Genomic DNA, 27377 nt, shown 5'->3' with positions numbered 1-27377 from the left:
CTGCGCTTCAAATGTCTTGGAGGATTTCCAGAAAATGTGGTAAGTTGGAATACTAGAGGATTAGGATGTGAGGTAATTGAAGCGTGGAATTTAATGTAACGGGATCTTGTAGCTTGCAGAAACATAGAGAACAAGGAGATCTTGGTGTAAGGTAGAGTTTGGGGAGCATTAGCGATTCGACGGAGTGTTTTTGACTGGAAGGATTGGATTCTATGGATATTGGAAGCTTTGGCTGAGCCCTAAAGTTCTATTCCCATAAGTCCAGGCAAGTTTCAGAATCATGGTGTAGATAAGTCGTTTATTCTATAGTGAGAGTTTAGATCGTTTGTCGAGAAGTCTAGAAAGAAGTTTGAATCATCTGTTTCAGTTCTTTCGGTTTAAGTCTAGTGTTGGGGCGCTGAGTGGGCAGCACTAGCGTTCACCCCCATCCTTTCAAGAAGCCCGCGGGTGCTACAGGTAGACTTTTTCCGAGACTGAGGTGTGTAAGCAAGGTGTTCACTTTGGGTTAAATGTCATTTTTTCTCTGTAAACGAACCTTTGATTCTTAATAAATTAGACTATTCTTTAGAGTTTATTAAACGGAACTATTGAAATCTGTTATAGTTAGTTCATAAACTGATATTACCTAAACGAACTCTTTTTCTACTTTTAGATTTTCATGTATCCTTATTTCCTAAACAATAAATTTTTTGTATCGTATATTAACACATTACGATTTTGTATTTGACACCATTGTGTCCATGCAATCTTTCTATAAACATCTAGTACGTGGATTCCAATTTAGGCGTTTTTGTCCATAAAGAGTCCTAGGTACTTAACACAATCTGCTGTGGGAAGCGGAATGAGGTTTAGGTAAACGGGTGGAAGAACAGTGCGCCTGAAGGAGAATGTAACGTAATTACATTTGCTTTCATTGATTTTAATTCTCCATTTCTTTAGTCAAGGCTCAGGAGATTCTATATGGGATTGAAGGGAACGATAGGCAAGGACGCCGGGTCTTTTTGAGGAGAGAGGATATACCATATCATCGGCATAAGTAAAAAAAAAAAATATGAGGATTGGTAGGAATATCAACGGTGTGTATCTGGTGTAGAGTACAGGCCCAAGGACACTTCCCTGGGGAACACCTGCACGAACTGGGAAACAAGGAGAGTAGTAATTTCCACAGATGACGCTAAGAAAAAGCGTCCAGAAAGATAAGATTGAAGGATGAGAAGATATGTCGTTGGTAGGATGCCTCTTTGAGTTTAGCAAGCTATCCCCGGAAGCCAGGCGCGATCGGAAGCTTGGACAACGTCGAAAAAAAAAAACTCCCGGCCAATACTGACCACCCTCAAGAGAGGACGAGATTATGTCCACAACGCGATGGCATTGCTGTACTGACAATTATGTTTAAAATGATAATGTTTCATAGAGTTACAGCGTTTAATAAATATGTGCCATGTCTCAGCAAAATAAAAGTAGGGTTGTTACAGCAATAACTCTGTAGTTAAGAATGTTAAGGTTGCTGAATCTGGTATAATGAAGTACCCGGAATTAGTCTCCAAATTGTACTGCAGAGGAATCTTTCTTCTTTGCTTTTACTTTCGCTTCTGTCCATTTCTTTTATTCTTAGTTATCAGTTTTATTGAAGTAACACTTTCTTCTGTGACCTCGCCATTCTTTGCCATACTAAAAATTAAATCTAATTGTTAATAATCAAATAGGAAAAAAAAAATAATAATAAAATAATCTGCTAATAAAGACGTTGTAATGGCGTGCAGCAAAGCAATTTTCTGCGCCATTTCACGTCACTGAGGTATTGTTTTCGTTTTTCACACCAGATGGCGTGCGCAATTATTTACCCCAGGAATATGGAAGGAAAATGAAATCGTAGCCTAAAGTTAATAAGGTGTGGTGCCACGTTCGAAATTAATCAATATAGTTTAACTAAATTGTTCGAAAAATAACAATAAATAAAAAAGGTAAAAATGAAACAAAAATAATAATAAATTCTTCCTTGTCTGCATTAATTTTTTGTGGGTAAGAGGTCATTGTGGTATAAAAGAGAATGAAATTGTTGATACACTTGCAAAGGAAGCCACCAATAGTGGGGAAATGGCTAATTATAAATTACCACACACCGATATCAAGGGTATAATTGCAAAAGCAGCACTACAAAAATGGCAGACAGATTACAATAATGGTGATAAAGGTAGATTCTATAAAACTATGGCAGATCAGTTACCTAGACAACCATGGTTTAAGGGAACTGGCACTAATAAATGGGTTGTTACGACAATAAGCAGGCTGAGAGCGAACCACGCGGTGTGCGGATCGTATCTACACAGGATCAACAAAAGGTCCTCTCCTCTTTGCGTAGATTGCAATGAGGAGGAAGATTTCAAACATGTAATAATGATATGTCCACGTTATGTGGTAGAAAGGAAACGAATGTTTGACGATATATACAGGTATTTAGATGCACCATTTCGCTACGAAGACATTATATTCTCCACCAACAGTTATGTGCTTAAGTCGATAGCAGAGCTAGCAATGAAATATGAATGTATTTAGAAGCTATAGCCGAATTAGAATGAATGGAACAAAATGCTTAGAGAAGGATTACGTGATTTTAATTTTGGTTAAGCGAGAAGGATGGCAGGAGCACAGAGTGCTGCTCCATCCATTAGCAGTAGTTTATGTAAATAGCGGTATATAGTAGAATGATGAATGTGTGAAGCGAATGTATTTGTAGGTAAGAATGGAGAGTGAGTGATATTCTAGTGATAAGCACCTAGACGATGCTGCTGGCTGTATGGCGGAAGCCAATGCCAAAAAAAGAAAACAAAAAAAAAAAAAAATTCTTCCTTTTTCAGGCGGGCTTTACGTCCAACTACCAATTAGGTGTCGTTGACGGAGGCGACTAGTAAACATACTTTACTATAAATTCCTCATATTAACACATTAAATAAAATGCAAGGCCTAGACTAGTACCGCAATACATCTTAGCATTGTGGGTCTAGCCTATAACCGCCTAACATACTTTACTATAAATTCCTCATATTAACCATTAAATAAAATGCAAGGCCTAGACTAGTACCGCAATACATCTTAGCATTGTGGGTCTAGCCTATAACCGCCTAACATACTTTACTATAAATTCCTCATATTAACACATTAAATAAAATGCAAGGCCTAGACTAGTACCGCAATACATCTTAGCATTGTGGGTCTAGCCTATAACCGCCTAACATACTTTACTATAAATTCCTCATATTAACCATTAAATAAAATGCAAGGCCTAGACTAGTACCGCAATACATCTTAGCTTTGCGGCTCTAGCCTATAACCGCCTAACATACTTTACTATAAATTCCTCATATTAACCATTAAATAAAATCCAAGGCCTAGACTAGTACCGCAATACATCTTAGCTTTGCGGGTCTAGCCTATAACCGCCTAACATACTTTACTATAAATTCCTCATATTAACCATTAAATAAAATGCAAGGCCTAGACTAGTACCGCAATACATCTTAGCTTTGCGGGTCTAGCCTATAACCGCTCGGCTACCGTGGCGCCTATAATAATAAATTTAACCAAAGATGTAGATCAAAACTATGTTTCCTGGAACTGGGAATTTATACTAAAAATACATTTGAAGATAATATTTTTCATGTTCACTTGTTACAAATTAATCAAATGGTGTATAGGGAGCTTGACGTCACAGACCCTTTGCCTAAATTCCACATCCTCTGAGAGAAAAGTTGGAACTAAAATTATAATAGATCGACCTAAGGACAGAGTTACGACCTAAATCAAATGAAACCCTTTTTGACTGCCAGGAAAATGATAGAACATCTTGTGCGAAATCATATTTCCTACAACAGCAATCTATTTCCGCTTATGTAGGCTAACAGCAAGTGGATATACAGAATTACTGTTTACAATAAAACATTTAATTGGAGAGGCAAACGTTCAAGTAGCGAAATAAATGAAAGTCCTGTTATCAAGCAGGATCAAGAAATGACCTCGGTCGTCATGGCAACCCATCCGATCAGTCCAATTATTTGGCAGACTTTTATATAAAAATGCTTAGTCTACCCAATTTGTCCCAAAAAATAAGTGGAATAATCGGACTAGCCAGAGATCCGGACCAACGCTATTTTCTTAATTTCTTCACTCGATAAAGAGACTGTACTGTGATCAAATCGAAATTTCTGAGTCGAGTGGAAATATCACCGGAAATATCGATTTTTGAGGTCCCGTGAGGCTGAAACAGTGATTTTCAGAGAATGGTTTTTTCGTGTTTTAATGAACTATCGCAGCAAGTTGAAACAGGAAACCCTAACTATAACTTAGCCATCAAAACTTTTCAACCGGAAGTTCTATTTTGTGGAAAACATTTTTCACATTTTTTTTGAGATTTCCTTGTAAACAGGTCCCCCAAAATGCTCTTTAAACTTTGTACCACTCATTGTAGATCTAAGAGTTCGAGAACATTTATTTGGAACATAACATATTTCCAGGTAAACCTCGCAAGCCAGGTTAGCCTGAAGATTATCATCTGCTCTCCGTATCTGAGGAGGCACCTTTGAAGGCACAGTACATGCTTCACAAGTTAAGTAAAGTGCATTATTTGATAAATTAGGGAATAAGTTTGATCCTTTACATGAAAGGTATTGATCACTTAAATATGTGGCAGGAGGTTTCCAATTTGTTTTTTGGGTAATAAGACGCAACTCTCCCAAAATTACCAAATAATTATTAAACCTTCTTGTTTGTAATAGATGTAAAATTATATTTTTAGCCATTTTGTGTATGCTTGAAAACATCTAAAGCTCTTAACATTTGATTTTTCTTAGAAAAATCACTCGGAAAAATGACTTATTCCCAATATTAAGAAAATACTGCCTTGGCAATATTTTTAGTAGAAAGGGGATGAAAAAATACATAAAAATGACCTATCGCGTGCCCTTCTTTCTCTTTGATAACAAGTTAAAAAATTTGAAATATGATTAATAAATATGTACCAGATTTTGAAATGGCCTAGCAACTTTAATTTTGAAGGTGTCGAATTGCGGTTTCCGGTTTCTTTCATTACTTTTTATACTCTTTAAAACTGTGTATATGAAAATGGGGGTCAACTGCGAACCCTCAATTTGGGTCGCGCGACAGCCGCGTATGCGGGCAGGAATATAAAATCAAATCACATATTCTGAAACTAGAGGTGACGGGCAACAAATGTTTCCTCTACCATTTTTTTTGCTCAGATTAACCGTTTAAGCACATGAAATGCATTTGAGCCGTCTTAAAATGAATACCCTGTATAATAAACAAAAGATACTTGTGTTGATAATCTTGCGACTTTAAAGGAAAATTCCACAGAATACGGAATTACCTCTTTAATCCATGGATTTTCCACTTTTCTATTGAAATCGGATAGTTCCGGTGAAAATTCGAAATCTGTACGATCACAAGACCTCCTCTTACTGAGAGCAGAGTAACAAAAAAAAAAGAAATAAGATTCAGAAGAAGAATGGCAGTAGTATTTGGGCATGCGCAGTAATGAGTAGCGCTGGGGAATGTAACAATCGGTTTATTGCTTGCCGATCCCCCGCCGACTGTGTCTCACGGACAGATCAGTGATGCTGGAATACTGCACCCTCTCCCACCCCAATGAAAGCAGATATTGTTAAACGAGACTCACCCCAGGAGAAATCAAAGTTCCCACGCTAATGAGCCGAGGGCGGACAGAGTGTTCCTCTGCCTTGCCCGCACTCCCCCATCCCTGGACAACAGTCCAGAAATTGGACACTTCAACCAGAAAGTTCCAGCAGGGTTCCATGACACAATGGAAATTAAATTTAATGAAAACTTCCTCCGCTTTTTATGGTGTTCCGACATCATTATACTCACAAGAATTCCCCTAGCCAACATTTTACCAACTGGGAATTTTTAATAAAAATAATAAAGGGACTTTTGACGGAAGTGTAACGTCTCAAAATTCCGTCATTAAAATGAAATTACAAAAAAAAAAATCCGAACAATGACCTTCTTTTCCAGCAAAAAGTGACTGCTAAAAAAGGAAGTCCCACTCACTGGGGAAGGTTCACACTGCCGGTCACTTGATTTAAACTCGGCCGTATAAACAACAATATACTTAATTCACATCAATACTATGGGTGCGTTCCACTAAGCGTTCACAACGATCACGCTCACGACCGCGCGGTTTTGCCCGTTCCACTTGCTTGCGAGCAGTTACAATCGAAAACCCAAGTGGAAGGGACTATGGGGGCGTTTTAACCGTTCATGTAAACATTACAAATGGCGACCTAGAAAATAAGTCAGAAGCTTGAAGAGGTTGTTTTTTTTTAATTTTAACCCCAGATTTACACATTTTAATGTATGCGGACGATTTAGTGATGCTCTCATACTCTGCGATAGATGCCCAGTTAAAACTTAATTGCCTCTCTAAATATTGTGAATTAAACTCTCTCACTGTAAATTCCGAGAAAACAAAAATTGTAATATTCCATAAAGGGGGAACATTAGGCAAAACAAATAATTTCTTTTACAATAGCTCTAAAATTGAAATTTGTAAGTCTTTTAATTATCTGGGAGTAAAACTTGCATCATCGGGGAAATTTAGACAGGCAAGCTTATCGTTTCTATCGAAGAATGCCATTGCCAGTCAAAGAGTTAAAAGGTTATTAGGATCGTGTAAGTCTGACTCTTGGGATGCAAAGAATAAGGTGTACGATTCGTTATCTGAAAGCGTGCTGCTGTATATGTCTGAAATCTGGGGATTACAGTATGCTAATGTTGTAGAAAGAGGACAATTAAAATTTTTTAAAATGTTGCTAAGCTTGCCAGTCAATACTCCAGATAGTTTTGTTAGAGTTGAGACGGGACGCTCCCATGTTATATGTAAAATATTAAAACGAACTCTTCGATGGTGGAGTAAATTACTGGAAATGTCTGAGGAAAAATTGCCCAAACAATGTTAAAATAAATTATTGCAAATAATAGATTTTAAAAGTGTTCCTTTTAATTGGACAAAAGATGTAAGGGTAATTCTAAGAGAACTTGGAGCCAAAAATGTATGGGACTGCCAAAATTTGGACAGTGAAAACTTGAAGAGTCTCATTGACAGTATAAACAATCATTATTTAAGTAAAGATATAGAATTTATATTAAACTCTTCATTTAATAAATACTTTCGTAGAGTCAGTAACCTTGGAATACCAAAAGCTTATCTTTATTATAATATAAACTTCTGTAAACTTAAATTGATTTCCCAATTGAGAATGGCAGGCAAAAAATACTCTAGGATTGTTGTAAATAGGGAGAGAATACAATTTAATAAAGATGTATATTGTAGATGTTGTGGTACAGGTGAGAAAGAAGATCTGCCTCACTTTCTGCTTTATTGTCCAGCCCTTTCTCCCTATAGAGCAATATACCTAGACAAGTACATTACAAGTAATAATATGTTGGACAATCTTGAAAGTATGCTATCTGATTTAGATATTAATAAAATCAACAATGTATATTTATTTGTAATTAATAGTTTAAAATTTATAAAATTCATGTTGACATGAGATAGTAGAAAATCATTTTATCTGGAAATAATTAAGTTATATATTATGTTTTATGCTGTCTTTGTTAGTCACTATTGTCAGATCAGTATTCAAAACGTTTTGATCTAAATTTGTTTATTTATTATTATTTTTGGTGCAATTTGAAGTTCAGTTTTTTTTTTTTTTTTTTTTTAAATAGTTCAGTTTGCTGAAAGATATTTAAGTTAATTTTCAATGTTTACATTTTTTTTCCCCCCCACTCACTTGCTATGAATGTAAAATTCTAAAAGCAATAAAGATATATATTAATTTTAACCCCGTTTATAAGCAGTTATAATAAACTTTATTAGTTATTGGTAAAGTTGACTTATATTTAAAATATGGTATATATAATACAATTTTTTATATTACATTTTAGTGGATTATTTATAAAATTTACGTTTAAATAAAATTAAAATGTATTTTGTGGCAACAGTAGGTGCAACGTAATAATGCTTTAGAAAGTTCTTCATCTAGTTCCGATGAAGAGTGGAATGCAATTTTACAAAATCGCAATAGTGAAAAGCGAGAACTTAGGCCACTATCATTATTAACTATCAAAATGTAATTGATCTTTATTCAGTGATTTAGGGGATGTAAAGGGGATAAGTAATTTTTCATTTTATTATTTTTTTTAGACTTTCGAGAAACACATTCAATTATTTACATGAGATAATTTTTTCGGTCGCCATCTTTGCTTTTAAAAATTGCGCCAAATTTCTGAACGCCCACTTCGACCCAGCTCTTAAGATGAGGCGTTGTGAGCTTCGCGTGGGCGAAAATAATGACGTCATTAGTGAAGTTTTCGCCACGACCACAACGACCGCGGTCGTCAAGTGGAACGCCTGAAGGTACATTTTGATCGTTGTGAGCGCTTAGTGGAATGCACCCTATATAGGCGGTTTGTCTGTACAATTGTAACCGAAAAATGGGCGATAGATAGCAGGAGCTGCCGCATTAATATAAATTTGGAGTAACCCTTGAACTGGAAGAGCGATATGTTGTTGACCGCTAACATTTTTAAAAATAAGAAATTCCTTCCTTGTCGCACACTCGGCCTGGCCAGTGCCTTGGATATCATTATCGTCACTGTGAGTCTTGTTATTATTTTTTATTTAGGCATAATTATTCTTTTTATTGCACGCTTTTCGCTCTACCTTGCTTTAGTTTGGAACATACCTACAATTGTTCTGTAATAAATCTCTCAATCTTCCTTTGTAACAATATTTCCTTAAATAAAGGTATTCTTTTGTCTGTTCAAGTACAGCACCAGAGAGAATTTTATTCCGCTCCCTGTCGCCCCGGGTGATTGTCTACAGGACCCTCCCTCCTTTCACGAGTGAGCTATCCCGCCAGAGAAAGCTATACCCTTAAGGGTATTTTCTGTTTGGGGCTGGTTAGGGATATCGTCTCGGATAGCTTCGGCTCTCTGCCGCCCGTAAGGATACCGCCTCTCTCTCTCCCCCCCCAACCGGTCACCCAAATTCAGCAAAATAGCACTTTAGAGGAATGCCTTCTACCACTGCCGCCCACAATCAAAAGTCATGTCTCTGTTCACGCTAGTTTCTTGTGAACTTTAAAAAAAACCTTGAGATAATGGATTTTAGAATCAAAAGCCCTAATGCTAACTTCCGTTCCAATTGGCAAAATTTAATCCTCTTTGTGCAAACTCCTTAAACAATTGTCTATTTCCGGTCGGCTGAACCTAACTTAGCAATATTGATCTCATTAACAGCAGAGAATTACAAATTTGTAATGCAAGTGACAGTTCCATTTAGATCTGACAATATCTAACCTCTTTCACTAACCAAGTTCATTCATGAATATGCTGATGATTACCACGCCATCTTAGCTCTAATCCCGTCTTTAGTATTAAACCCTATTTTCTCAACTGATTAATACAATTAATACAAAATTATTGCAATTTAAATTGACAGATTTTTTATTTATATATTTATTTGGGTCCTTTCTAGATAAGAGTTGGAATTTATCTTAGAACTACAAAGTAATCGGTTGCTCTCTTTGTCTGACTATTCGTATTGGAAGTTGATCCAAATTGCGGAAACGGAAGTGATAATTTGCATTAGAAATTGAAAATTTCAATCAATCGTTAACAAATGAAGATTAAATTTCTGATGTACGAAAATTCTATCGTTTTGTTAAACATTTTTAAACTGAAATATAAAGCAATGTAATTCCTTCAAGTCACTCGCTAGGTGTTTTATTTGACTCTCCTTCATTTGGATCTGGATCAAGCTTGCAAGTGTGCATTTAGGCTAAAGAAGCTTAAGAAGCTTAATTTGATCTATACCCATGGATTATGTTGGCACTTACCTTAAAGTGGGGCTGCGAGTAAACTTCCAGATGAATGTGCCACAGCTTCAGTTGGGTTCGCCGGACATCCTGCCTAGCCGCTCACCTGTACAATCACAGGAATTAATTACAACATCAACATTGTTTAGGAATAATCAATAGATTCTACAGGAGTTGACAAGATAGTTACTGCTAGGATCTATTGTGGAATCTGCTGGCTGGAGCAACCTTTTCCAGTTCTGGAGTTAGATGTATGGGGTAGTGTATGAAGGCGTAGATTTTTACTTCCTCGAAGTGGAGAACCCTTTCACAATGGAGCAGAGTAGTTTTACCTTCTTCCTGGCTCATCTGCGAATGAGCTTATAATAATAATAATAATAATAATAATAATAATAATAATAATAATAATAATAATAATAATAATAATAATAATAATAATAATAATAATAATAATAATAATAATAATAATAATAATAATAATAATCCCTTCTTCGTATAAACAAAACTCTTAATTTGATTAATAATACCAGTCTGCCTTAGGTGTGAGATGGTACAAATCTCCACAAATCTGGACCAAAGTTTAGTGTTGCTAACAACAAGCCGGACATACTAGTTATGGATAGGAAGGGTAGAGTGGCACATATCGTCAATATCGCCATACCCAATGATGATAACATGCAGAAAAGCAGGGGCGAAAAGATCCGGAAGTACCAGGACCTTAGTTTCCAACTAAGAGAAATGTACAACCTGAAAAAAACGACGATTGTGCCTATAATACTTTCCACGAGTGGCCTCGTGCACCAGAACAACGGTGACTGCTGTCAATGAGTTGGGCCTATCCACTGATCTGGTTGTAGAGGCGCAGAAGGCAGTCCTCCTAGATACGGTCCGTATCGTCCGAAAGTTCCTGAGTGCTGCCCATTAAGCAGATCAATACAGCCAATCGCCGCGTGCAGCCCGTTATTATTTGGATCTAGTTTTTAACTCCGAGAGATAGATAGTAATTTAGATAAGGGGTTGTGGCAAAGTCCACCCCCCCTTAAGTGATTTCCCTAATAAGGAGTCAGAAATGAAATAATAATAATAATAATAGTGTTTATTCAAAACTTATGAACATATAAAAAAAGTAAACTATAGCAAAATATTTCAAAACTACACAAAACATTTCTCCAGTTCAAAACTTAACACATTTCGAGCATGGACTAAGTTCGACTGTCTCTATTTTACAATAACATTAACTACGAAAGCAAACATATTTCTGTATTAAAAATTAAAATGATATATTAAAAATTGTCTATAACTCCAAGCGGATATTGCGTAGTTATACAGCTTGGACCAATCAAGGCCATTCAAATGAAGAATAATCTCACCTTTATTGAGTTTTCTATTTTCCCAAGTGCTGTACTCTGAACTCCTGTAAAATCGGACATTCCCCAATAAAATGGATGATATCCTTCAATCGCTCCAAGATTACAGAGAGAACAATAAAGGCCTATTTTCATCCCTGTTTATACTAAAATTTAAGTTAAACAGTGCACCTCTGAGCTTCATTATTACATTAATAAATTGTAAACTATTTTTATCATTAATATACCCGTTTTCCCCTAACAATAATTCTTTGTAAATACCATGGAATTTCGCGCTATTTGCTTTTCGTAACAGACTATCTCTAAATTCTGACTTTATTCCCAACATCAATTCATTATTAGAATTCGTATGAGCTTATTCAATCAAAATTGGCCTACGCTAATCCACCCGAACACTCTTTACACCGTCTTACAGCCGTCAGTGTGACACTCTGAATCGCCTGTCATTGGCGGTCTACGCTTCCAAGCCTTTCTAAGGCGGACTCTGAATCACGCAAAGAGAAATCCATGAGAGGGATCAAAACAGATTAATATTGATACTTAACTACAAAGTTTATAACCAATATTATCAATCATAATACAATAATTAATTGTTCTACCATAAATGGTGGACAAATAAAAACCAAAAGAACCATAAACTGAAGATTGTACAACTGGGAGGTGAGACAAACACATAGATAAGTAACAGGTGTTTCAGACCTTCCTGGAGGAAAGCCGCAGAACTTGCAAAAAAGAAAAACTTGAACGCACCAACGCTTACACATTCACCAGCAGTAATAACTCTCCCAATAATGATGCTGCAGTTAACCAACCCACCCACCCACCCACCACCCAACGTACCACTTATACGTAATTAAAAGCAACGTGCCAGAAGGTGCTCTATCTTTCTACTAATACTTAAGAAGTCTACCTTCATATTTTTTTGTTTTGTTTTGTTTTATTCCTTGGTTTATTTTTTCTTTGGCTCTGCATTACTTCTAACGTTTCATTTCAGTAAAGCACTGAACAAAAGAATATGTTCTTTGCCAGTTATTGTAGCCGTCATGTTTGCCATATTATTCATCTCAAGACTACAACTTTGATTTTTGTTGTGTTGAAAACTTCCATGGCCTACCTTTAATTATCATTTTACAAAAATTGTTCCCGCCGTAGGTATCTTATATCGGTTCCCATGGATATGAGAAGGAAGCTGTTCCTGGTGGACCTCCCCTTGAAAACCCAGGTTAGTTCTGCCGTATATTATTTATACATAGAGAGAGCCTGAGCAAAACACACTTTTTTTGGACTCAAGAGCCTGAAAGTCCAAAATCTACAAAAAAAAAGCATTACTCACCCTTTACTCAGGACCGATGAGAGTAATAAAAACAAACTGAGTAAGAATAGATTTAATTTTTGTTTGTAAAATCAGCAATTGAATTATTGATAAGAGATGAAAATAAATATGGCGACCGCTTTGGATTATTGGCCAGATGAAAATAATCTAAATAAACAGTGGCTAGAGCAAGTTAGCGCTAAGAGCCCGTAGAGTGCCCCAAAAGCCGACCAAAGCGGACGGGGAAAACGATCGAGCCATTTATCATTGACCCCCAGCTTAGATGGTTTGGCAGGGTGGGCGCTAGAAGGAGAAAGAGGGAACGAGAGCAGTGTGACTCCATCACCCTGGGCACTTCCTGTCCCACGGGGAATGGGGAAGAAGGAAACTGTGTCTATTCCATACACTTGCGTCAATTCAGATTATAGTTTCTTTTATCATTCATTTTATCTAAAATTATTCGTCATAATGAAACAAAAATGTATCAAAAAAATCCTGAAACCATTAACCGGAAATTAGTGACTGCTACCTTCCAAACAATGTTTCCGCTTAGCTAGCAATACAGTCTTCCTCAAGAGATTGGCACGTGGCTTTATTTTAAAATATCGATTCTACTACTAAAAATTGTCGATCCATACCTGACGCTCTGTTCACAATAATCGATTTAGTAAAACGGTACATCCTTTTAGACTGATATTGAACAAAAAAAACTATGTTTTTTGCCTGGTGACGCCCTCAAAGAAATGTCGCTAGAAAAATTTTCCAAATAAATGTTAACGGTTGTGTATCTGATTTAATATAAACGAAGCAGTGAAACATTTTCCCAGAAAATCTCAAGAAAAACTGAAAAAAATCTCCTGAGAAATGTGGTATTTCCGGTGGAGGGATTTCCTTCAAACTGGGATTTCCGGGCAATCCATTTAATCTTCCATTATAATATATTAGAGTTGGGACCGTATATTCTATCCATTGTGTGGGAAAAACCAAGTAGTAGTTGGGCTTGATTGCAGGTTGCAGTCGGGACACCTGGTGGGAAACACTTTCCGGTATTTCTGGTGGTAACACCACATGGGAGGGATTAGCTGAGCGGTTAGCGTATTGGATTCCCCCCAGCGGAGGTCCCGGGTTCGAATCCAGCTGCAGACCCCTTAGATTTTCTCTTCCTACGAAGCTTCTTACAGCTCACTGTCCCAGTAATGGACAGTGTTTGTCTGTAACGAGAGAACACTGTCCGGAAGCTGGCCTCAGTACACTAAAAAAAGCTCCGAGCGCCAATAACCTCCTCAGATGTTGACGCGCCTTAAATTTTTTTTTTTTTTAAACCGTATGGACAATTTGGTACGATCGATATACTTTCCGGTTATAATAGGAAGTAGAAATTAATCTTCAGAAAACTGAGAGGCTGAAGCTGAACTCCTGATACACACACAAAAAATTATAGCCATTTTTTTTTGCTCTCGCTACCTCGTTGTTCACTAAATTTCTCTTACCAATAAGTAACTACCACCACTAGCTCCTAGAGTTGTGCGATTGGCATAAAACCTAGCAGACATAAGTGTTATAGATTGTCCCAATCTAGACGGCCCATCAATATCCCACATGTCCAAGCCTGGCCACTTGGCCTTGAAGTTGGAGAGACTCAGTATGGGGGGTATGTGCTCGCCTATTTTTTTTTTATGTTCTTCCTAAAGGCGGACATAAAGTGCAGGCAGGAAGAAAATAAATCTAGGATCGGTCAGGGTTGGGATTGAAACTGAGTGTTTGTGGTATCTAGAAACTCAAATATTATTGGTCCAATAATATGCAATAGATAGATGCTTAGAAGGCTTATTGTGCCTTCCCCTTTTGAGTCTAATAGTTGAAACCTCCCCTTCTAAAAAAGGTTGAGAACTACCCCTACCAGTTCCTCCTACGCTACAATCTCCTTTGGCCTCTAAGTTCCAAAGATATATGCAGCACAGTCGCTCGATTGCAACGCAATCGAAAAGCAGCTGAAAGGCGGTTTCCTCCTCTTTCTGACCACAATCTGCGCAACAGTTCCGAGCTGATAAGCCCCTACCATGTGCAGATGCTTTCGGAACCTGCCGTGGCCCGTGAATAGGCCTGTAACCAGAGTAATCTGATCTCTGACCAAGCAAACTTAAAGGTAAACTGACAGCTCTGGACCTTATAGTTTCAACAAAGAGCCACCCAATTTCTTTCATTCAGAATGCCAAACACTTCCTGCGGTGAGATACGGTTGTCTTGGAGAAAGCCAAGAATCCTCAACTCTTCTCAACATGAGTCAGAGATCGCTATGAAAGTTATACTCGTATACATCTTCCGGGACATTAATATTGGCTCAGGACACGTTTACAGACACAGGCACATTTCGCTCCAGCTTTCTCCCTCTGGATAAAAATATCCTCCAAACAAATACAGGGTTAGCATTATTAGTGACGTAGCTATTTGCAAATCATAAACAGAGAGAGATGAAGTTGTTTGACATTTCGGAAATGATATCATCTCCTTTAAACTAGGGGAAAAAATGAGGTAATCGCCCTTGGGAAAATTCAATGTTCTTTTTGATTGGTGAAATTAGATTAGATTAGATTGTATTAGAAGGGCGGTCCCACCGAAAAGGGAGAAGGAACGCAGGCGAATCCAAAATGCCCATTGTTCCCCGCCCAACTCTCATCTCATCAGAGATACCAGGGCTTTAAAACAACAAATCCGGCTAAAGTTTGCCAGATGCTAATAAAGTAGCAACAGGACACTAGGGAGCATGGTGACTTGAATCGCCCAGTGCGCTGGAATAAACCTAGAGAGTTCTGGTAAAGATTACCAGATACCACAATCTCCGGGTGGGGAACCATTCAACCTCCCGAAGACTGAGGAATCCTAGTTTTAGAATAAACTGGACACACCTCCTACAAAGTGCCGCACAATTTCATTGGACTGGTGAAATTAACTCGAGTCGTAGAACCAATCACCTTCCTCCCATCAAGTTCAAGATGACTGGAGTGGTCGAAACATTTTTTTTTTAAAGAGAAGATTAAAGCAAACATTAATGGAGTCCAGAGAGAAATAACAAAAAATATATTTAGCGTATAACCATCCAATATATAAAAATAACTGTAAAATAGCTTGATGGCATTGCACGATGTCGTCACAAATTCTACGCGATGAAAATCTAAAATGGTGATCACAATCCTTCCATTTGTGAGGAGCAAGAGAAAGATAAAGATATAATATCAGTAATGGGTACTGCTAAATGTTAGTTCCCAAAACGAAAAGAAAATCCCTTTTTTTAAAGAAGATAATATTTCATCATGGGAGAGACCGGACTACTCCCCTACCCCTCTGGCTCCCCACTCGGCGGCATAATTTAAGTTGATACAGTTTCAATTTAAAGCAAACATCCTGCCTATACAGGAAATAAAACTGCTGGAAAAAAGAAAAGAAAAAAAGATGTAAAGGAAAACTAGCTGGCTGGCACACGTACATATAAATAGATCACTTTGAAATGAGTTTTCACGCTGGGAAATTCTGCTATTTGGGGGGGGGGTGGCGTTCCTTTGATTTCCCTGGAGATTACAATACACAATTTCAAAAAAAAAAAAAAAAAAATAGAAAAAACACGCAAACTGAAAAAGTTTTTCACCTCAGATTAGATAACAGCCCTGGTTCTATTTTTTTAATTTTTTGTTTTCCAAGCTTTTCTTTTATTTAAAAAAAAATATTTTCAATTAATTACTGCAATTATATTTTCCCAAATTTCCCTAATTCTATCACCAATTTCTAGTGAAAAATATTTCTCTTTTAAATCTAAGTACTACGTAGCAGGCACAATGCTAAACGAGAAGGGAATATCGATTTAGTGTCAAACTTATAAAGTTCGAGTTTTCAGAGTAAATATACGATCTAAGGGGTTTCCTGAGTGAGCAAAAATGGTTATTTATTTGACAAGTGAGTAAAATACTGTTTGTTTGTTTTTTTAATACTTTTTTAATATTCCGAATAAAAAAAACGAATATTCCTTTATTTATATGAATATTTTAAATAAATTTTTACTGATATATATGTTATTACGTAAGAGGAAACATTGCCATTTCAATACGGGATTTAAACACGCAATATCCGCTTTGAAGTCACCCAAATGAAAAAAGCGGTTATTTTTAGGGATATGGTTTTTAATGTGCACATTTATACTCGTTGAAATCGGCGCCACGGTAGCCGAGCGGTTAGAGGCGAGACCCGCAAAGCTAATATGTATTGCGGGTATAGTAGGTTCGATTCCCGGTCTAGAGGTCTTGGATTTTATTTAATGGTTAATAAAAGGAGAAATTTACAGAAAAGTATGTTTGCTATTCGCCTCCGTTCACGACACCTAATTGGTAGTTGGACGTTAAGACCTGCCAGAAAAAAATAGGCGATTACTTTACTTTTTTTTTACTTTTTTATACTCGTTGAAATTGACAATCAATTGTAACAAATTTCTGGATTCCAATGACTGAATCGTAAGTGCCTGAACTCTCGAAAGGTAGAAACAAAAATTCCATTGTTCCATAGTTTATTGAATTGCTGACTAGTTTTTTTTGGACTTTCAACCATCATCAGAAGAATAGTCAATCAGTTTGGGGTAGAGATTTTCAGTCATCATCCGTTTTTTTTCAGCCATCATCAGTTGTTTTGGACTTTCAACCATCATTAGAAGAATATTTAATCAGTTTTGTGTAGAGATTTTCAGTCATCATCTTTTTTTTTCAGCCATCATCAGTTGTTTTGGACTTTCAAACATCATCAGGAGTATATTTAATCAGTTGGAGATTTTAGCGGAAATGGCTACTACGATTTTCATTAAACTTTCTACACAAAACACTTTGATCAATTTTAATTGAATAATTTTCTGTAGAGCGATTTGTTTTAAGCAGGAACTGGAGGAGAGGTTATGTGCAGGATAGAACATGCAGAAGTTTGTACTTTATGCAGAAATGATAATTTAAATGGGGAAATACCAAACTCATCTCCTAAGAGTCCATTGAAACGATTGCTCAGAAAACGTTGTTTTTTTTTTTTTAATGAAAGTAGTGGAAAGTCGTTGGAGCCATGTTTTAAAAAACGGAAGGAAATCCTTCTTGTAAAGTGTTGAACGTTCTTTTTCTTCTTTTTTTCGGCGCATCTACGTCTATGGTCATTAGCGCCTAAGTAAATTCTTCAAACTCGAAATTTTAGAAAAACATTTCAACTTTTTTTTTGCGCATTTGTAGTACATAAAACCGTACATTGTACTCAAATGGTGCTTTAGAGATAAGAAAACCTATCCTTTAGTGTTTCGTCTAAAAATATCACGTCGTCCTTTCCCTTTGAAACAAAAACTTTAAAATTGGAAAAAGTACGGAAAAAGAAAGAAAAACTAAATGAAGAATTTTCCCAATCAATATAAAGAAATCAGTAAATATTTTGTTATTAAATTTATTGTGTGGCCGCCCTCCCACAAGATCTGGGAGTACGGGGGGGAAGAAAAATTTAATATCAAACTGTTTAGGCAGAGTTCCGCCCAGCCAACATCCGGTTGACTCTCCCACAATCAGATCGTATCTCCAGCCAAACTAATATCAATAAATTTTTATCGGAACAGATCTCCCCCCACTCTCAACTCTAAATCACCTTCTCTCTTTTAGAACGTAGATTATTCGAAGGCACGTTTAATCGATACAAATTTGTTTAATGCTGTTATGAAAAATTCGAGCCAAGAGAGAGAAAAAAACATCGTAGCATTAATTTTACTTCCTTCCTGTACCGAGTAAACTGCGCTCAATGATTGGCTAATTAATGGAACATACACGACTGTAATATCTCTTAGCAACGGAAGTGATGTAAACTCTCTTTTTGGTTCGTTTTAATTACATTGATTTTTTTTAATTTCTCGAGAGTATGTTACCTTCAACCCTTCAAGTCCCTAAATTTATGGTCAGCAATAGAACAAGTATCATCAGTGGCATTCTCGTAAGTGTTCCAGACGTCCGGAGACGGTTATCCCATTGGCGGAACTAATCCTTAATCTCACCTCATCTTGCTAAAAGAGGGGTATAGAAAGCCATTCTTACAACGACTGGGAAGATATTTGGAAGGAGGGAAGAAAGCATAGATCATCCTGAACATAGGTCGACTCTCTCTTCCCAGCACTTCTGAAAGATTCCTGCACAATGGATGATTTGTCACACAGGTTCAACTGGGACGAAAATGGGGAGCCTGAGAGGTAGACCCGGCGGAGTAAGTAATCTGCACTAAGATATCGGGGTGCTTGGAGTAGGCATTTGATCAATCCAGAGTTAATGTCTTCTTGTCGGGAAATGGGGAAGGATGTTCCCTACGTTCGAGAGAGAGAAGGACTTTAGGGAGTGGTCACCTTAATATGACGGCCCTACGATCTCTGAGATTTCTACAGAAATCCTGAGCGGTTACCAGGTTTGGAAGGGTGCATGGCCGATACTCCCAACTTCTTAATCGGGGAATATCTGGAGAGAGCTTTGCAAGGTAAGAAGTACTATACTGTATGAACTAGAGAGATTATATCTGACCATCGGCTTCCCTCTTGTAGAGTTTTCCGGCGGTTTTTTTCCTCCCTGCGCTCCACTCTCACTTGTCTTTACAGTCCTGATCCCCTTGCAGGTACTTCGTCAGCTTCCTGGACTGACGATAGGCCAGTAAAGTCTTTTCCCTCAGTGGAAAAGATGAAAATCCGGTATAGAACCGTCTGAGCTGAAGCACACTCTCTCGCTCTCCCAAGATCTTATCTGGAGAGCTCAGTAATCTGCAAGAGCCATCATTAAAATATGTGAGGATCTCTGAAAGTGATGTAGGTGGAAGCGTTTCCATGTTTATCACAGAGCCTGGATGGTTACAAGCAGTTGGAGAGGATAGGGCCCTCTAGGGGAAGCAACCTTTAGAATATTTACAGATGGCGTAAGGAAAAGGAGGTAGATGGTTCCGAGAAGTCTTCATCCCTTACTGTTGTTCCTTTCGAAGTTCCCTGGGGTACCAGGGTGAGCGAATAGTTCTAATCTAGAATCACAGCGCAGAATCAAATTCAAATGTCATATAAAAAACCAGACGAATTATTTTTCAATTTAAAATTTCACCCGAACATCTAAAACAGTATGTGCATAATAATTAGATATAAATGTCAAATGAAGGTCTATACTGTAAACACTTCTAGTTCTTGCGGGAGCTGGGGGCTAGTTACCATTGTCCAGACCACAGAGAGAGAGGGTGAGTTATACCCTATAGACGCGCACACACTTCGAGGATGTATATTTATGTATTTTATGAGGGTAATTCGTCCTGTGTATATGTGTGTGGAGAAGTTCACAGTTTTCCGCCGGGGAAACTACGGAAACCAAATTGGTAACTAGACAGCGGCGGGGCTAACCCCATTCCCTCGCACACGCGGGCATACATGATGCCCTTGGGTTGTTTGGAGGCCCCACACTGGGAACATTTATTCCATAAAATCAACATGGAGTTGGTGGGACCAAGGCTAACCCACTCTACTGTCCCACTGATGAGCGTTTACATAAATCTCTTCTATAGCCGACCAAACCCATACTCCTCGTGGGTTTCGGTGAGTTTTATACTCTCACCGCTCAGCCACGAAGCAGCAGCACAACCACCCGGCACTACTCCTCTTTGATACCCCCTTTTCTATTCACGAAACTAACCCATACCTAGTTGTGACCGAGAGACACACAATTCACCTACCCACGCGCACGCGCGCGCTAACACTATACCCAGGGCACCTCCTGCATCTCCTTTAACCTCCCTTTCCTCGCATCATTCATTCCCACCCACTCACCCCCCCCCCCAGTAGGCCCAGAAAATCCTCACTCCACCGATATATTCAACCAAATACGTGCCCAGAATATGCAGCTGGAAAAATGATTTACAACTGCGATTATAATTTTAAAAGCGTAATCATTGATGGGGAACGGCCGTGCCTTGCCCTGGGAACCAACCTTGCGTCTCCCCGGGGCTCCCATTTGGAGTCCCGGCTCTTCGCCTATCCAATGACCAAAGGCGCCAGTTCCATTATATTGCTGATTGTTGCGCCACAGGATGCGATTATCATTTTAAATTCTCCTTCGCTTACAAATTGATTATATTTTCACACATTTTGGTTCTATTAATTTTTTTTTTTTATCAAATTACAGTTTCGAACCTGAAAAAACTCCAAATCCTCAGATGAAACTCGCATTAAATTTAAAAAAAAAAAAAACAAGAATTACCAGCCAAAAAAAACAATCGGAAAATGTTGGACCAAAAGAACAACGTTCCCAATCTTTCTTTTCTCTCCCTTTTTAGTTCCAAGTACTTCCGGTTATCATTCGTAAACTGGAAAGCTCTAATTTGTAAAAAGGAAAAATAAAGCCGGCCTGAATACTGGACATACTCGACCAGATGAATGGAAAATATTTTTCCTATTCCCAAATGGGAAGAAGCAAAATAAAGAACAAGAGTGTAGAGAGACGTCGTGAATAGTAAAAGGAAATTGGGGAAAAATCACTTGGCCCAGAAATGTGGATTCTCTTTGGCAAGAATTTCTCAATTTCCCAATACCAGTTTTTCTATTGGGGAAAGAAAAACCCACGTCTGATTTTTTTCTTTTTCTGGTGTGATTGGAAATGAACAGATTTGAAGATTTTTAATTTGAATGTTTTTGTCGTAACCAAAATTTGTAAGGGATTTCTTGAGGCTCAATAGCAAATGCTTCCGCCTTAATAACGTTCAACTTCCTCTTACATCCGGTGGGAAAAAGGGAGAAGTACTATGACCTTGTCGGAGCCCGAACTATGTATTCTGGAGTCTCTGAAAACGAGAAATTCCGTCCGATAATAGAATGCGAGGTGTGGCTATTAAATAACGAGACTATTGCTGTAAAAAAACATTTTATTTTAAATTTAAACATATTTAGTTATTATCACCTTCAATATACAGCCCTCCCCTATCCCTACAACGCTCCATGCGAATTTACCATTGTTCGAAACCGTGCTGGAAGTCTTTTTCTGTGAGCTCCTGCATGACGCGTGCCGCTTTTTCTTTCACAGCTTCAACGGACTGAAATCGTGTTCCTTTTAATGCAGATTTGACTTTGGGGGGAAGAGATAAAAGTCACATGGAGACCAGGCCAGGCGAATAAGGCGGATGAGGCCTAGAAACTGGGATGTTGTACTTGGCTAGAAACGTCTTGTGACAGACAATGCAGTGTGAGCCGGCGCCGGTTGTCTTGATGGAGAACCCCGTGACTTGTTCTTCCACAAATTGGGTCGTTTTTTTCTTTACTCTTTCACGGAGTTAAGCAAGCACCCGGGGCGGTCATCATCTCCGACGTCTTCTCGGCCATCTTTGAAACAACTCAAAAACTTGCGCACGTGATAAACATTCATCGCCATAAACTTCTTTTAATAAAAGATAAGTTTCAGTAGCGGTTTTACCAAGTTTTGATGTGAAATTTCGTTGCTCTACTACGTACATGTGTAGGATCATGTTTTTCGGGCAAAACGAAACTAACACCAACTTACACAATCAACGGTTCCGGTCAGACAGATTTCTCTACAAACACGTGAGACGCTGCAATCGACAGCTTTACGCTGCACAGCTGTCGGTCGTTAGGATTTGGCGCATGCATAGTTCTTCTGTAGCAGTATCAGTCTCGTTACTTAATAGCCACACCTCGTACATCTAAATTTACAAATGGGAGAAAAAGTCTCAAAACGTCTGAAGAAATTTAATGATCTCAAATATCATTTATATTTCGAGCACCAATGCTAACTTACTCCCAAGAGAGTGGGTTTTGTTTGTTGGTTATGTAGTTCTTGCATTACAATTATTAATTTAAATTTAATCAATTTAATTCGTAATTAGGAATTGTATTAATACATTAGAACCTGTAGGATTGTAACCTTCTAAGTATTTATTATTTATCCAATCAGCAGATTGTATTTCTCCATTATCTATCTCATTTCCGCACCATCATTGAAATGGAGCAATCGCACATAAAGCTTAAATTTTGAGCTACAATATAACGTTCACAGGAAGTTTATCAATTTCCGGTGGAAGCTCAAAGTCTTCCGGGGGGGGGCAAGAAATTATAAAATTAGAGGAAAAAATAAATATGGCAAGCAATGGAAGGTATTACGTCAGTCTCCTTTTCTTGGATAAAGCCTTCAATAATATCAGCTTAGAAGATCTGTAGTGGGTCGGTGGAGATTAGAGAAGCTGCTGAGGTGAGATGTGTAGCTGCTGGAGAGAGAAGATGTGTATATCGCTCTGCAGCTCTACCTCTCCCCTTCACAGGGCAATAATCTTCAGGCTAGCTCTCTTAATCCCTGTGTCTGACCTAAATTCCTCTCTTAGTGCAGGAAACAAACAAAGCCCTTGTGAGAGAGAGAGGAGATAAGGGCCCCCCACTAAGACACCCAAAGGAGGAGGATACGGTCAGAATCACTCACAGATCAACGACCAATTGAGAGAATTAATAGGCTTTACCCTTTCTTCCTCCATTTCCGGTTTTACTCACTTCCTTTCTTCAGCGGATTTACTGCCGAGATGAAGTGATTGCCCAAAACTGTTGGAGAAAGAGAAGAGTAGAGCTCTATGGTCTTCCAAGGATTAATAATGCCAAATTTATAAGATTGATGACGTAACCGGATCAGCTAATTTACTTAATAGGAAATTCGCCCACATCCCTGGTGGCCAGTCCGATTAAGAGGGGGCATCACAGGGGATTAAAGCAGGAATACCCCCATTCACTCTGATAATCTTCTTTTAAAACAAGCAGGAATCCACTTCATACTTTAAATAAATCGATTAATTTAAAAAAAAAAAAAAAAAGATTGATTACGTTCCTCTTCAGTCTTTCTTGGTGAGGGGGCCTAATTCACGGAAAATTAAGCTTTCTTTGGGAAAATTTAGGGATTTTTTTAGACCCCCTCCAGTAATCTCTCTCAGAGCTTTCTCACTCCTTTTCTGCACTCATTGTGGTGTACCATGAGGTAGGTACACCAAAATCTGTCAATCAATCGATTTCCCCCCTCACCACTGGCAGACAAATCAAATCGCACATTGTTTGTTGGGTTCTAGGAACTCAAATTACCAAAAAAAAAAAAAAGTATTTTCTAAGAAAATGAAAATTCGGACTAACTGCCATAAAGTATTATAATGTTCACTTCCTCTTCTTGAATTTGAGAGTAAGTGTTGCAATCTTGACATGGAAATATGTGTGTGAGTAAATATGTTACGTCCTGTCTGTGAATGGTCGGTGTTACGAACGAAAAAAACGCCCAAGTTTAGTTTGATTTCCGGTTACACTTTACATTATATCGTACCCACCAATGAGCTCTTGAATACAATTAGCCACTTTACTGAAGTAATTTTTACAATTTGAGATTTCCTGTAAATTTGGTATTCTTATTCCTGGACGAATTCGATTAAAGGCAGTTTCTTTCGTTATCGACAGTGCTGTCCCATCTTTGGAGCTATAAGAAGCTCTTAGGAAGGAGTAAGGACCAGCTAGTGGCAATTGTTAAGCGTCACTGCTTCACTCAAAGCAGTGCTCAAAGATACTTATCCTAGGATGAACTTCCGCTATCCTCATCCCACATAGTGCCAACTTCTCGCAGAGTCTTATTCCGCTTTCAACAAATTTATACCATTTACTTTGGCAATTTTTTTTTTTTTTATATATATCTTCCGCCTTTACCGATCTACCTCAAAGCTGTATAAAAAGAGGAGGAGGAGGAAGTAAGAAGAGCGCCCTAATGGAATGGAGTGTATATCCGGTCCTCAACCCATAGAGCAACCCAATTCCAGAGGATAGCGACTTGTCTTTTATCTTGCTTTTCATATTATGTGAACATAACATTAACCATGGTGGAGCAACTTTATCAAGTTTTGAAATAAATAAATAAAAAGAAGAAGAAGTCGACGCAACTTCCTCTTTGATACAGCCCATACCGGAAATGAATCCTACCCTTCTTCTCCTACTCTTCTGCGACATTCCACGCATAGGTAGCGAGTCAAAAATAGACTTCGATGAACTGAAATCCCCAGGCGATGAAGCCCTCCATTCAAAGTAATCGATATCTTTATGGGTACACCAAAAAAAAAGATGGCACTTTTCTTGTATTTTTGCCTTTCTCAGAGTTTGCCTTATTTTAATTTGAAGACGTAAAATTGTTTACAAAGAGGCGCCACGGTAGCCGAGCGGTTAGAGGCTAGACCCTCAAAGCTAAGATGTATTGCGGTATTAGTCTAGCTCTTGCGTTCTATTTAATGTGTTAATATGAGGAATTTATAGTAAATTATGTTAGGCGGTTATAGGCTAGACCCGCAAAGCTAAGATGTATTGCAGTACTAGTCTAGCCCTTGCATTCTATTTAATGTGTTAATATGAGGAATTTATAGTAAAGTATGTTAGGCGGTTATAGGCTAGACCCGCAAAGCTATTGCGTACGTATTGCGGGACTAGTCTAGGCCTTGGATTTTATTTAATGTGTTAATATGAGGAATTTGTAGTAAATTATGTTTGCTAGTCGCCTCCGTCCACGACACCTAATTTGTGATAGTTGGAGGTAAGGCCCCGACTGAAAAAATAGGCAATTACTTTACTTTTTTAATTTTTTTTTTTTTACTTTAATTGTTTACAGATGTACGCAATGTAGTTAGTGGTTTAGGTTCTAAAATAGATACATTATTAAAGTTGATACGTATAGATATTTTTATAAAATAACTAAGCTTTAGATAAAATGCCACGCTTGCCCGTTTTGCAGGCAGCACACCCCAAAAGTACCACGCTTGCGCGATTTGCAGGCTGCACACCAAAAACGTTTTCATAAAATCTTAAGACATTTTCAAAGAAGAACTTCTCTTCGTTTTGCCTGTAAGCTGGTTAGAATAGAGTATCACCCGCAGCAACCCAATTTGGCCATTTCTTCCGCTATGGAAGAGTCAGAGTAAACAGGCAAAGGGTGAAATATTTTCTCTAATTAGGGAAAACGTAGAAGAATCCCGGCCTCCAGCTCTCCCAACTTACCTCTTCATATATTTGTAATTAGTGCATCCAGGGTGATTACGTATTACTAGAATTAATATTCAACCGTACATGCGAGCCGAAAAGAACAAGGATAATTTGAAGGGATAGGAATCTCCTTTGTGACGAAAAGCAAGGGATACACTGACAACAGAGCCGTAGTGGAGAGGCTAAGGAGGCAGAACATGGACGGCGTTTTGAACAGCGGGCGAGCGGTAGGCGGGGCCCCCTTATTTAGCGCAACTCTTTCTCTAGACGCTTGATGACATCACATCCTTTGTATATTGTATATTATCTTGGCACTATCTTCAACAACATCATCATTATTGTGTCAAGTCTCGTACCTCTTTCACGTCATTCTATTTGATACACAAAGATATTAAATTTCTAAAATTGCGCCTCGCTTCTTTTCCTAAACAGTCACTTAGGATCACAAATCAAATTTCTAAATGACGTCATAAATATACGTTTAAAACTTTTCCTTGATAATGAAAATTGGGAATGAATGATTGGGTGAATCTGTTTTGAACCGTTTACAAAACTACCACTTTTCTACGATAAAACTTTTATTTATCCCTTTAAAAAAGGATGTTCCCCTTGTTGGGAAGGTGGATAAGGCTTTGGAGTGCCGTGATCCTGAAGATCGTTTTAAAGCCAAAAGTCCATCCTGAATAGTATGCTGGTTAATTATTGAGCATCCCATAAAGTCAACAATATACAGTCTCAAGAGAATCTAAAACAAGGTGTAGTACAGTTTGAAGGGTTATAGTCCCTCACACTGGGTATACATTGAGAATAAGGAGGTTTAATGTTGCTAGCTAGTAAGGGCTAGGGACAGGCGAGGGAATCGATTAAATTTGGGTGGAAACATTTAGTCCAGTGAGCACCTTGTTGAACCCTAACATAGTCAATTGAATAGACCGGGTATGTGTGGTGAGTTTATCTGGATGCTAGAAAGGAAAGTGCTGGAGAGGAAGAAGAGGCAGTAACGGAAGTAAAGAGCAGAAAAAGGAAGCTGTGGCGATGAAGGGGTACCGCAGTAGGGTGGAGAGAGGCCCTTAAGAAACAATGGGCTCCCGAGGTGGCGATCATGACCTCCATTGCTTTACATCAGGGCCTTTTTCCATCTTGATTTAGTTCTCGCGCTTACTTCACATCCGGTTGGAGCTATTTTCGGAGTAAAAATCGTAACTTCCATAATAACTTAATTAAGAGATGGTCGTGTGAGTGTTCGCTCAAGATTACCTTGTTTTCGGGATGGCGGGACTCAAAAAATAAGTTTCCGGTATAAATCTCTCCTAGCAGCAAAGAAAATTAGGGAAAATGAAATTCAAGGCAATACATCTTAGCTTTGCGGGTCTAGCCTATACCCGCCTAACATACTTCACTATAAATTCTTCAAATTAACCATTATATACATAGAATGCAAGGCCTAGACTAGTACCGCAATACATCTTAGCTTTGCGGGTCTAGCCTATAACCGCTCGACTACCGTGGCGCCTATCAGTAAAGTATGTGGTCAGCCTAACTTAAACAGGAACTTCAAATATGAGTTCTGGTTTAGGAGCCACCATCAGACTCGAAAAGAAGCTTTCGGACGAAATCTGCAGCAAACCGGAAATATCATTTGACAAAATCGATTTTCTGAATGGGGTGGTTGCGTTTCCCTCTGTATATGGACTTCTCAACTGTCAAATGTTAGTAAGTACTAA

General features: G+C 38.1%; 1 protein-coding gene across 2 annotated transcripts in view; it reads right to left on the bottom strand.

Annotated features, from left to right (window-relative positions):
* LOC141453409 (uncharacterized) overlaps positions 1 to 27377 on the bottom strand; it is a 602514-nt gene that overhangs the window by 488615 nt on the left and 86522 nt on the right. For both annotated transcript variants that reach the window (XM_074126614.1, XM_074126612.1), the window contains exon 2: positions 9939 to 10023. The gene's annotated coding sequence lies outside the window, so the exon portion shown is untranslated. The remainder of the gene's footprint in view (positions 1 to 9938; positions 10024 to 27377) is intronic.

This window comes from Rhodnius prolixus, unplaced genomic scaffold, assembly GCF_049639745.1.
Source record: "Rhodnius prolixus isolate KJV_2025 unplaced genomic scaffold, Rpr scaffold_3, whole genome shotgun sequence".
NCBI classification, from domain to species: Eukaryota; Metazoa; Arthropoda; class Insecta; order Hemiptera; family Reduviidae; genus Rhodnius; species Rhodnius prolixus.
Note: the sequence above shows the minus strand (reverse complement) of the source record. Positions and strands in the feature narration are given on the sequence as shown.